The sequence below is a fragment of the Vicugna pacos genome, chromosome 17 (assembly GCF_048564905.1).
Source record: "Vicugna pacos chromosome 17, VicPac4, whole genome shotgun sequence".
NCBI classification, from domain to species: domain Eukaryota; kingdom Metazoa; phylum Chordata; class Mammalia; order Artiodactyla; family Camelidae; genus Vicugna; species Vicugna pacos.
Window position 1 is genome coordinate 53,337,666 of NC_133003.1, and position 12,769 is coordinate 53,350,434.

Below are 12,769 nucleotides of genomic sequence, written 5' to 3' on the forward strand. Positions count from 1 at the left end.
CCTCCACGGGCCCAGCAGCCAGAGCGTTCGCAGGTGGACGCCACGCGGCGGAGCTGCTGGCGCTGAGGGTGGGCCTGTCACCAATCTGGCCACGTGCTGCTAAATTAATTTCCGAAGCTCTGCACCAGTCGTCACAGCCACCAGCCGGAGCTGGGAGATTGCCTCCCCGGTCCCTGCCAGCACGCCACATTGCCATCCACGTGTGTCAGTATTGCCGCTGGTTTGGGGAGTGAAACAGCGCTTTGTGAGTTCACTTCAGAAGTTTTGACTCCTGTGGGGAGGAACTTTCTTACTGGTTTGTTTATCGGCCGGCCGTGTTTTCCTGGCGAGCTGTCTGTCCTCCGCGCGGAGGTCTCCTTGCCTGCTTCTTCCTTGTCACTCCAGCAGGGGTGCTATAAAACACCTGCTCGCGTGTCACCACTGTGCTGGCCTACGGGCGGCCCTTGCTGCGTAGCAGACGCCGCCCCGTCTCAGGGACGCGAGTCAGCCAGCGTGGACTGCTCCTCCTCGGGCTGGGCCCGTCCGTCTCTCATCCCCTGGTCGCCCCAGTGGGCCGGATGGGACGCGTCCTGCTCAGGGTGACAGCCAGGAGCCAGCGAGCGGCAGGGACACGCGGCCCCCGAGCCCGGGCCGGGCCGGGCGTGCCACTGTCAACTCTGCAGCCTCGTGGACGAGTCCCGAGTCTGAAGCTGGAACCGAGAGGCGGGAGCAGACCCTCCCGCGGCCGGGCGGCGCCGCGCAGCCGCAGGCGTGCACGGAGGGGCCGAGGGTCCGGGTCACGAAGGCAAAGCCCTGTGGGTTGTGTTTTCCTCCCTGGTCTGCGGCCGCGCTTGGTTAAGACACGTGGGTGTTGTATACGTTGATATCTGGTCTGAGGAAGTTTGCTTCCAGAGTAAACATTTGAAACCCACGAATCCGGTGCGACTCCCTCATGGTGCAGGCAGGAAAGCCGAGGGCCCAGAGGGAGGGGACTGGCAGGGCCGCCACCCGCCAGCAGGTCCGTGGGCCTTTCTCCCCGCAGTTCAGTCTCGGGGGGCCCGTGTGCTTCTCAGCATCAGCACCAGACGGGGTGAGCGTCTCCCTGTGGGAGAGAGAAAGCAGGAGAGCCGAGGCAGGCCCCAGGCCGTGGGCTTGACGAGCGCCTATTATTTTGTTAAGTTTCGTGTGGTGTGTAATTAGCAAATAAACTTCAGGGGAGGATGTCGTTAGCAGACTCATCAGGTGACCACTTCACGTGGGGAGCATTTATTGAAGGCAAATAAACACCTTTTACAGGAACCAGAAAAATGCAATCCCATTTCCCCATTGCATCCCCGCTCTCAGGCAGGGTCGCCGTGGGCTGCGGCCCCCCCAGCGCACCCCACCCTCGCCCCGTCCTTCTCCACAGTCAGCAGCCCAGACCCTGGCGGGCAGGGCCCAGATGCCAGTACCACCAGGGGACGTTGCCCTTGGACCCTTCCTGTCACCTCTCTGAACCTCAGTTTCCCTGTCTGCAAAGTGGTAAGTATCACATGAGCTCCACCTGTGTCCTGTGTGGGTTTAGTGAGCTCCTGTATTGAAAAGCTCCAGCAGGGGGCTGAGCAAACAATTGGTGTTCAATCAATGTGAGCATTTCTTTGTCTCCCTGGTGGTTGGAGGCAGCTGTCCCCCCTCTTCCGGGGGCCTTGACACATCATTCCCTGGAGTCCCCGTCACTGCTCAGCGGAAGCAAATCAGTCATCAGGCTCAGGCTCGTGAATGTGGGGGACGGGCCAGGCAGGTGGCCCCCCAGTGCCAGGGGGCTGGGGGTGGAGGCAGGCGACCTGCGTGCATGGCCTCACGCACTTGGCTCCAGAGGGTCCAAGTCGTCTAGTTTGCTAGTGGCTCCAAAAATCCAGCTTTCGGGCGATGAAACCTTCCACTGTATAAATCATGATAATAAAATTGGAGTTTAAGAAATATGTGAAAAACAACTTACATGGGCCAAAAATCCTGCCCTCAGACCACCAGTTTTCAAACTCTGAATTTCTTCATAAATGGTAAAATTTTGGCACGTGTGACTCCGAACCCCGCTCCTGTGGCCCTGACAGACATTGCTAATCCATCCCAGGGCTCCTTCCTGCTCAAGCAGGACTCTCCCTCAGAGTTCCCCCAAGTGCAGCATTCTGGCAGCCGCAGCCAGTCCTCTGGTATCGGCAGAGGAGAGGAGGCCCATCACCCCCCTAATCTACTCCGAGCCCCTCATTTGAGAGACGGGAAGAGACTGGCTTTAGCTCACCCGTAATCAAAGATGTGAAGGTATCAGCTTTCCTCTGGCAACTGGCCCGGGATGGACACAGATAAAAGGAGAGGCTGAAAGATGCTGAGTGTGCTAGAAAGTGCAATTTTTTTCCCTCTTCAAAAGTGTAGGTTTGGGACTGAAGCACCTTAAAATGCAGAAGAAGCAGGCAAATGCTACAGCCCAGCTCTCTGCTCCCACTGCCCACAGGCCCAGGGAGAGTGGGTGGGGGGTTGGTGGGCAGAGGTGGGGGGTTTACCTGTGTAAATGCAATCATTCCAGTAAGTTTTCGGGCACCACTGAAGTGACCGTCCCCATCCGTGGGGGGAGGGGAGTGGGAGCTCTCGGTCTAAATCAAAGGAAGACGATCGAGGGCTGTTGGCTGGGCACCCACTTTGGAGGCAGATTCGCATCAGCTGCCAAGTTGATAATTTTGTTTGCTGAGCCAGGAGGGTCGCGTTGCAGTTATCACCTCCAAGGGATGCTGGCAATGCCCTGCTCCCCGAGGAGCTGGCGGGTGGGGGGCAGGGCGATGAGTCAGATGGGGCTTGTCTCTGGATGGGCAGAGAGGGAGTCGGCCAGGGCTCACAGCACCTTCTCCGGGTGGAAGTGCTATGGCCTTGAGGAAGGGACCTTTGAGAGCCTCAGTGGAGGCCCCTGGGAGGCGGGGAAGCAGAACCGGGGCGGGAACAGTGGGCATCTCGGCGGAGGGGACAGTTTGAGCCTAAGGTCAGAAACTTCCAGCCTCATATGGGGACTGTACTGGGCAGCAGGGAGGAACTGCTCGTGGCCTGGGTTTGAATCCTCACCCACTTGGAACTGAGATATAGCACACTGTTCTGGGTAGAAAAAGCTTTTGGTTCCCAAACCAGGGGATGAGGGATAATTTGGGATGACTTCTCTCTCCCAGTCCCCTAACATCCCTCAGGAGGGCGCATGGCTGGGTTGAACTGTTCTGAATTTGGGACGCCCCAAGAGTAGAAGCCAGCAAACTTAATTCTTCCCAAACTAACAGGACTCTTTTTTAGGCACCTCACATTCCAATTACAAAATGGATAAAACCCATTCAGTAAAATTTCACATAATTTCAGATTCTGAGGTTATTTAATTTGATAATAAAAACCTCAAGTCCTATTGTAAAATATTCTAATTATGGTCAGTCCTCACTGTACCTCGCTCTGGAAAATGTTCGCTATGTTCTACTTCCTATTAATAAAAGCATTCCTTTAAACAAAGTTTGAAAATTGTGGAGCTCAGTGTAGAGAGGATGGAAGAATAGAGTTTTGTCACAACCCTACGAGGGAGCAGATGAAAAGCTGTGACACCTCTCCTGGAGGCAATGGGGAGCCATGGATGGTGCCTGAGCGGGAGTGTGACCCGACTGGAGACTGGCGATGAGCATTCCTCCGGGGTAGGCGTGTGTGTGAGTGGACCCCCTCAGGGGTAGCGGACAGGATGACTGCTCAGCCCGGGGAGAGCGGACAGGCTGTATTTGGGGAAAACGTGTGCCCTCACCTGGCCTCTGCCCCCTGGCCCTTTAACCGGGCTCCCCCAGGCTTCTGCTTCTGGTCCTGACTGCCCAGTGGTCCTTCCTCTCTCTGGGCCTCAGCACCCTTCTCAGTTCTGAGCAGGTGCTCCAGCCCCCAGAGGCTGAGGGTTCCGCAAAGGAGCAGATCCAACGCCCGGGGCCCCCCTGCCGGCTGGAGCCGCCCCTCTGGGAGCACCGCTGCAGCCCCGGGGCTGCCCTGGTCTTGGCAGGAGGGAGACTGACTCAGCTGCAGAGCCACATCGCAGCTGGGCTGGGCCGGCCGGCAGTCAGCTCCTCTGCCGGTCACGGCCCAACTTAACCGACACGCCGCGGTGAGGCTCTGAAGGGCAATGCAAGCAGCCCCCAGCTCCCTGCCTGATTCGGAACGTGCGGGCCAGGCCGTGGGAGGTTAGGCCCGCGGAGACCATGGACCACGGACCATGGAGTGATGCTCAGCTGGAGGGGAGGCTCCTGACGTGGGACCCCTGAGCCATGCTGCTTCGCCTTGGTCACCCCTCTCCGCCTCCTCCCACCCCAAGTCCGCTGTGGGCTGCAGATGCTCCCGTCAGCCCCTGGGCCGGCCGGTCTGTCCCTTCTGTGAGTCTTTCTCCCTCCTCCCCTGCCTGGCTCCTCCTTCAGGACAGCGGTCTCACCTCTTCTGCAATTTCTCTTCTTTCTCCTCCCCTCCCCCTCCCCTCCCCCTCCCCTCCCCCTCCCCTCCCCCCGTCACACCCCACAGCCCCGCTTCTCAAACTCCGGCCCTCAGATCAACAGCATGGGCTTCCCCTGCGAGCTGTTAGGACTGAGCCCCCCCGGCCCCGCCCCAGACCTGCTGGAGCAGGACCTGCAGCTCAACAGGACCCCCAGGTGGCTTGTGTGCACTTTTCTCATTACAGAGTAATCGGAGCTAATTGAAGTAGCAAATAGAGACAAGAAAGGAAACCCCCCGTCACCCTCTGCCGATTGCTCACTCCGCTTTCAGCTTGCCGTTCTGTCTTCCCCAGATTTTTTCATACAGGCATCCCTCAGTATTCACTGGCGGTGGGTTCCAGGACCTGCTCAGATACCAGACTCTGTGGATGAGGAGGGCTGACTGTACATATGTGTTTTCTCACTGAAATGTCAGCGAGCCTGTGCTCTCCGCTCATGTAGCACGTCGCGGGCACCGTGCCACGCCAGTAAGTATGGTCTGTAGCCATTAGTCATCATTCAACTGAGCACCTACTGGGTGCCGGGCACTGTGCTAGGCTCCGGGTTGACATCAGGAAACAGGACAGGTCACTTCCTGCCTCCGGGGAGCTTACATCTAGTTGGGGAAAGAGATAAACCAAGAATCACACCCATCCAGGGCGTGCAGAGGGGGCTGCTGCTGTCGGCAGAGGCCGGTTGCCTGGAAGGCATGCAGCGTAAGTCACCCAGCCGGTCCCCGGGGGACGAGCGCCCAGCCTGTCCCGGGGCTCTCGTGTTAAGAGCAGCACTGAGCTAGACGTCCTCGGTGTACGTGCTGGGCACCTGTCTGGCCACCTCCCTAGGACAGCTTCCTACACATGGGCATGCATTTTCCCTGGCTGGGTTGTAAGAGTTGTTGAGCCCGAATCCCAACCTGGATTTAATTTCCGAAAGTCCCTCCCTAAACCAGCCGCCCTGACTCTGGCGCTGTCCCTGCTCCAGTGGAGTCCACTGAGGACAGAAAGGGCAAAAGCAGTGGAGGGTCCTGCTGAGGGGCGGGATGGGCCTCGCAACCCTGAACTTCTCTCACTCTCTCAGCCCAGCCTGCACTGGCCGCTGGGCCCCCAGGAGGATTCCGACTTCTCCCTGCACTTCTGGAGCTCGAGTCCGATGTGGAGACAGGAGCAGGAGCGGTCCTGAGGGAGCTGGGAAGAGGCCCCGGCTGAGTGTAGGGGAGGGGGTGGTCAGGGAGGGCTGCCTGGAAGAGGGGATGCTTGCTCGGCCATCTTGATGGAGTAGTAAAAGGTCTTCCTGGTGGACAAGGGAAAGAGGGAAAGGTTCCCAGAAAGGGGGAACAGCACTTGCAAAGACGACCAGAGAGAGGACGAAGAGTTGTGTGTGTGGTTTGGAGGGCACTGGAGGTGGGAGAGAAGGGTGTATCAGAGGTCAGGAGAGTGTCGAGGTTGTGGGGCTGGAGCAGGGCTTCTGTGGGTCCGTGATAGACATTTGAGTGAGTGAAGTGAGTGACCAGGTCACTGTTTTCTACAAGCAGTTCTGGAGTCAGAAGGCCTGGGTTCAAGTTCTGAGTTCACTTCTCATGTGCTGTGTGACCATGAGCAAGTTGATGAAACTCTGTGCCTCAGTTTCTTTACCTGGGAAATGGAGGCAATGATGGTGCTTCCATCGTTTAGGCTGAAGAGGTGCGATTGAATGAGTTAATTAGTGGGAAGTACTGGGAAGGGTTCCAGGCACACGAAGGCGCAGCCAGAGCCCAAGGCCCGGTCACCCCTCCCCTGCGGGGGTGCTTGTGGGTAGTCAGCAGCGCCCAGCAGACACGCACGCGCCTGGCCCTCCGCTCGGCAGACGCAGCTTCTCTCGTGGGGCTGGCGCCATGGTGGGGAGACAGGAAAGTGTAAATGGACAGCATGGTTGCAGAGATAATGTTACGGCCAAGAGAAACAAACAAGGTGGCAGGAGAGAGGACAATGGCAGAGGGGACATGCTTCCGTTTGGTGGTCGGGGAAGACTTTTCTGCAGCGATGTCTGAGCTGAGATCTCAGAGCCGCGGAATCAGCAAAGATGGAGAAGTGGGAGCCTTCCAGGTTGAAGGAACAGCACGTGCGAAGGCCCTGAGGTGGGAGTGCTACCAGCCTGATCGTGGAACAGCCCGGGGGCTGTGGGGCTGGAGTAGGATTGCTAGATTAAGCCAACAAAAATATAAGGCCTGCAGTTAAATTTCTGAAATTAGAATTTCAGAAAAATAGCAAATAATTTTTTAGTATACGTGTGTCCCATGCAACATTTGGGACACACTAACACGAAAAAATTGTTTGTTGTTGATCTGAAATTCCAGTTTGACTGGGAACCTCTGTTTCATCCGGCAATCCTAGGCTGGAGGCAGTGGGGGAGGGGAGGGTTGAGAAGATGAGTCAGCAACCTGGGGAGGCTTGGCCGGCCTGGGGAGGCAGCAGGATTTCATTCTAAGGGTCAAGGTTCACAGGGCTCCAGCCTCCAGCCTGGTCCAGGTGCTAACGGGTGGGCGTTTTAGCAAGCGGTTCGAGTTACCCACGTTTCAGAGAATTCTCCGAAAGATGACTCATCCCAAGTAACAGACGAGAGAGCTGGGGCTGCATCCCGCTCCTGGGAGACGAAAATATCCCTTATAGAAACGGAGGGAGGGGAGGCGGCCGGGGGCGTACGGAGCGATGTTAAAATTAGAACAACCGTGTTCTCCTAATTAGAAATGCAGCCGGGCCACAGGAATCTGTAATGGGCTTCCTTGCAGAATTCTGGAAGGGGGAGGCCGGGGTCAGCTGTATGAATGTTCATGAGGAGCAGGGAGAGGCCCCCCACCCCAGGATGCGGCCCGCCCACTTCCAGGAGAGGCACAGCTGGAGGACAGGGGCTCCTCCCTGCTTGGCCACAAGCGAGGTGAATCTGGGCCCTCAGCCTACCCTGCTCTCTCTCAGCCTCGTCTCCCCGTGTGTGGAGGGGGGACCCTGTCCTCAGGAGATGGGGGAGAACCAGGTTCAGGACAGGATCCCAGAGGAGCACGCCCCCCTCGGCAGAATCAGGGCCCCTCACACGGGCTCTGCCGGCCTGGCGTTTGTTAAATGAATGAAAGAATGAATGAATGAAGGGATGGATGGATGAGAGCTCTTTGGCCTCCCCTTCCTTCTCCTGGTGGGGCTATTTTAAGCCTCCTGCTAGGCCCCGTTTGGGCACATCCGCACCGCGTCACATCAAACACATTAAAAGGCGCCCACATGCTCATTAAATAGAATTTATATATAACTATACAGCACTGAGTCGAGATGCAATTCACTAGTTGACTAATGCTATCTTCTGTGGACATTTAATTACACATTCATTCATTCTGACATGTCAGTGTGTCCTCCCCCCCATCTCATACACGTTCACGCACTCCTGACACGTTCCCAGCTGCTCCAGCGGCTCAGGGAGGGGCCTCATCTCAGGGCCTCGGAGTCCCCACCTGTAAAAGGGGAAGGATGGATGAGGTGGCACCCCACTCTGTGCTCCCGTGGGGAGGACTGTGAGCGCCCCCTCCTTCAGAGGCAGTGGAGGGACAATGACTGCAGCCCCTCACAGGAGGGCGCCGGGCTGGGTGGTTTACCCGTGACCTCATTGAATTCCATGGCCTCCAGCGTCCCCCAGGAGCGGATGTCCTTATCCCCATTTCACAGATGGAAAGGCAGAGGCTGGGGGAGGTGAGGACAAGCCCTGTGGGGCCCTGAGGCACCTGAGACAAAGTCCCCAAGGTTGTCTGAGGAGATGTGCACCTTAAACATCATGGGGTGACGAGGACAGCCAGGGCCGTTTCCGGTCAGCATGACGGCATGACGCGGAGCTTGCCCACACGCTGACTGGTCGTTTTCACCGCCCTAGGACTCTGATTGGGAAGAACCAGCCCAACACTCAGTGTGGAATGACAACCACCTCTAACTAAAATGACCGTTTTGTCCTTCTGTTTTATTTTGTGGATTCCCTTGTAACGACAGCAACGGATACCAAGTTTCATCTCAGGCTAAGCGTATTTGATAAGAAACCTCTTAAACGAAAAATAGTTTTGTCCAAACAAAGGAAAGAAAAAATTCAACTCTGCACTTGGTGTGTACCCAGTGATGGTGAAACTCTTGAACGCATCATCTGAAGGACCCAATCTGGGGTTCCACTGGGTGAGTTGCCGTTCACATGCTGTGTGTCCTCAAACAAATCGCTCCCCCTCTCTGGGCCTCCCCATTTGTAATGAGGATTGTTACCGACAAGCTCCAGTGCTGACGATCTAACGCTGAAGACTCCTTTTTCTGACTGTCTTCCCCTTCTTTGAAAGGCAGATCAACGTCTTCTGTATAGGTCTGGCCGACAGCGGACCACGAGCACTTAGAGCAGCCCTGAGTCCTGAGAGGGTGTTCTGTGTGCACGGGCTCCAGGAGCCTGCCCTGGGGACAGGAGACCCCAAGCAGGGCCTCAGTCCCACAGCGGGTTGTGTGCACCTGCTCTAAGCATCGCTGAAAGCAGAACGTTGTAGCCAGCCACCTGCTCCTAGTAGGTAGGACCTTTGGGGGTGAAGATCCTTCCTGACGTGCAGAAACAAATGATGCATAAGGTGACTGCAGTCACCGACCAGCCCCGTCAGGACTGGCCGCTAAATGCTCCTCAGCCCCCCGAGCGAGGCGGCCTGACGGCCAGCGCTGAGCACTGGCAGCACGGAGCATCGGGACAGGTGCGCTGGGTGGGGAGGGGGCCGGCAGGGGCTCCGGCCCCCAGGGAGCTGTTGAGATGCCGTAATGCTTGTAAACACACGTTTACAGGAGTCTCTGCCTTTTGATAGGGGAACAGGAAACGTTCACTTTATTGTACTGCAGAGCTGCTCTGGGCTTACTTGGCCGTATTATGTTAATTATGATTAATCAGGATTTCATTTTGTTTCATTTTTTAATTGATCGAATTCTCTTTGTTCCATTCCCCCCCCCCTGCTGCTCTGAAAATTATGCCTTCTATCTCTGTTTTTCTAGTGGCCATGTTCATACTTTGAACATACATACTTAGGCTTCTAATCGTATCGTTTAACGCTGTCTCTGTTCCAACGTGGCCTCTGCAGACATTGAGGAAACCCCAGGCGGGGCCAGGCAGCGGGGCCAGGCAGCGGGGCCGAGGTAGAGTTAGGTCACACGCACCTTCCCCGAGCCACGTGCTTTGCACACGTCCCCACCAACAGCCTTAACTTATCCTGACCGCAGCCTGGAAGGGAGGGTGAGTCTCTCCGTTTACAGATGAATTCAGTGACACTTCAGAACTGAAGACAATGGCGCAGGGCTTATTAACAAGTTGGTGGCCAAGCAGGATTTCTAAGTCCTGGTTCTTTCTACCATCTTTTGTCTGTCTGTCTGTCTGTCTGTACTGTCCACCACTTGTCTGTACTTCTTCAACAAAGGGCCAAGTGAGCTGGAGCGTAAAGACAGGTGGATGCTGGAGGTCAGGGTGAGAGTGTGCAGGGGGAGGGGAGAGCCCCCCCCATGGCCAGGAGGCCCCTGCTTCCTGCCAGGGAGGGCTCAGGGTGCCCCGTGGAGCCCTGGGTGGGCGCCTTCCTGCCCGCAGGCTGTGGGGAGGACACCTGTGCTGGTGCAGGGCGGGTAGGGGTGAGGGGTGCCCCCCTCGGTCACTCATTCATCAGAAGCTTCCTGAGCGCTGCTTGGTGGGAGTTCGTGGGAGCAGAGGTTCAGGGATCAGAATCCGGTGAGGTCAGAGGAGACGGGCAGAGAGAACATACTACCTGGAGATCATTTGATTCTCTTTCAGTGCACTTATTATCATGGCTATATTCTGAATAGGTAATGCATATGCATGGAAAACAGTATCTGAACTTTACCAAATGCTAACGAGTCAGTCTTTCCACACCTAGGGTACTGCTGTTTTCATAAAAGGTAAAACACACATGAGGAGGTGTAACAAGTCCAGGGGCAGCCGCCTTCAGCATTATCTGGAGCGCGTCCCTCTGGGAACGGTCTGTGCCTACTCAAGCACGCAGTCCTGCGTGCTCCTCCCCGCTTCCACACCGCCGGGAGCCGCCCACGTCTCCTGCTCCGTGCTCCCTTTCATCACTTCCTTTATTCTGAAGGTCACCCTTGTCAGTCCACAGAGCCCAACCTAGGCTCCAGCTGCAGATTTTCTGCAGAATGGGCTTTCCATGATTCCTTTGAGCCAGTGAGTGGGTTTACTGTGGAATAAATTCCTAAGCTTGGCATTGTCAGGTCAAAGGGTGTGTGCATTTGAAATCTGGAGGACAGTTCGATTCCCTCGTTGTCTTCCAAGGAGTGTGTGCTATTGTCATGCCGGCCGTGACGGAGAGTTAGGGCTGATTTTCCCACAGCCCTACCAAACTGGAAACCATCTTTAAAAAACAGCAGGAGGAAGAGCCTCAGAAGCTAAAAGGAGCTTCCGTGTGGGCTGGGGGAATCAGAGAGGGCTCCTGGAGGGAGATGCCACTTAGATTGGATTTTGAAGCATGCATAGGAGTTTGCCAGTCTGAAGAAGGTGAGGAAAGAGTATCTGGAAGAAGGAACAGCATGTACCAAAGTGCCAAGAGCTAGGGGTGCAGAGGAGGGGACGCAGATGCCAGGGAATGAGGGGCGGTGTGTCTGTGCCTTCACCCCTTTCTCTTCTGCACCCTCCGCAGCAGCCTTCATGTCAGGGGGAGGCTTTGTGGAATAATCAGTAAACCACTGGAAACGGGCAGGGTGGGGAGCAGCAACACACAGAGCCTGGAGTTTAAGGTCAAGATGGCCCCCCGCTTCTAACTCGCTGAGTGGCCTTGGGCAAGTCACTCCCCTCTCTGGTGTTAGCTTCTTCATTCGTAGGGCATGCCTGAGAACCCACACCCCGGACTGTGACGGTGGCTGCCGCCTTCCACCCGAGACAACTGCAGCTGGGAGGGGCCTGTCCCAGAGGAGCCCCAAGTTAGATTCTTTGGATGGCCCTTAGAACCTTGGCAGCTGATACACAGTTTTTAAAAGCACGGCCATCTTGGGCTGGAACGGCCCGCTGCCACACCTGCGTCTGCGTCCTGGGGTCCAGGTCTGTCACGGGCACTGAGAGCCACATCTCACCGCATCCGTCACGACAGTTCAGACGGCCATTCCGTCAGAAGCACAGGGATCAGGGCTCCTCGGGGCCTGGAGAGGCTGGTCCGCACTTCCCTGCCCTGCATCGCCCCCTCCAGCGGACCCGACGGAGACGCGCGGGGAACGGTCCAGCTCCTTAACTGAAGCCATTTTGGTAGCGAATGAAGTTTTACTCGTGTGACAGCTTTAGTGAGACATAATTAACATACCATGCAAGTCACCCTTCGAAAGTGTACAAGTTAGTGCTTTTTAGTACCTTCCCAGAGTTTTACAGTCAATTCTGGAACACTCTCATCACCCTAGAAAGAAGTGCTCACCTACCCACCACCCGCCCGCCCCAGCCCTGTGCGTCCGCTCTGTAGGTTTGTCTGTCTGTCCCTGTAGACCTATTTGGGACGTCGCATATAAATGGAATCACACAACATGTGCTCTTGTGAGTAACGCCATCATCACATTCAGGTACAAGTTTTCGTGTGGATGTGTGGCTTTCAGCCCTTGGCTGGGTACCTTGGAGTAGAATTTCTCGGTCATACGGTGTAAATGCTTCAGTGTTTGAGGAACCGCGGATTCTTTTCAAAGCAGCTGGACCATTTTAGATTCCCTCCAGCAACGAATGAGGGCCCAGTTTCTCTACATTCTTGCCAACAAGTAGTATTTCTGTATTTGTAACGTTAGCTAACCTACAAGGTGTGACGTGGTAGCTCGTCTTGCTCTTGATTTGCATTTCCCTGCTCCCTGGTGATGTTAAGTAGCTTTTCATGCGCTTTTCATCCGCTTAAGAGAAATGTCTGCTCAGATCATTTGCCCACTTCACATTGGGTAGTCGTTTAAATTATTGAGTTGTAGAGGTTCTTTATATACCCTAGAAACAAGTGTCTTATGAGCGTTGTCATTTCAGTTTCTTAACTAATGTCCTTTGAAGCACAAAATTTTTAATTTCATTAATGTCCAGGTTCTCTAGTTTTTCTTTGGTTCCTTATGGTTTTGGTGTCATGTATAAGTCATTGTGATTTGTTTTATTGAAGGAGAGTTGACTTACAATGTTGTGTTAGTTTCTGGTGTACAGCACAGTGATTCAGTGATACATACATATTCTTTTTCATATTCTTTTGCATTATAGGCTATTACAATTCATTGTGACTTGATTTTGCATTTCCCTAATGATTAATGGTG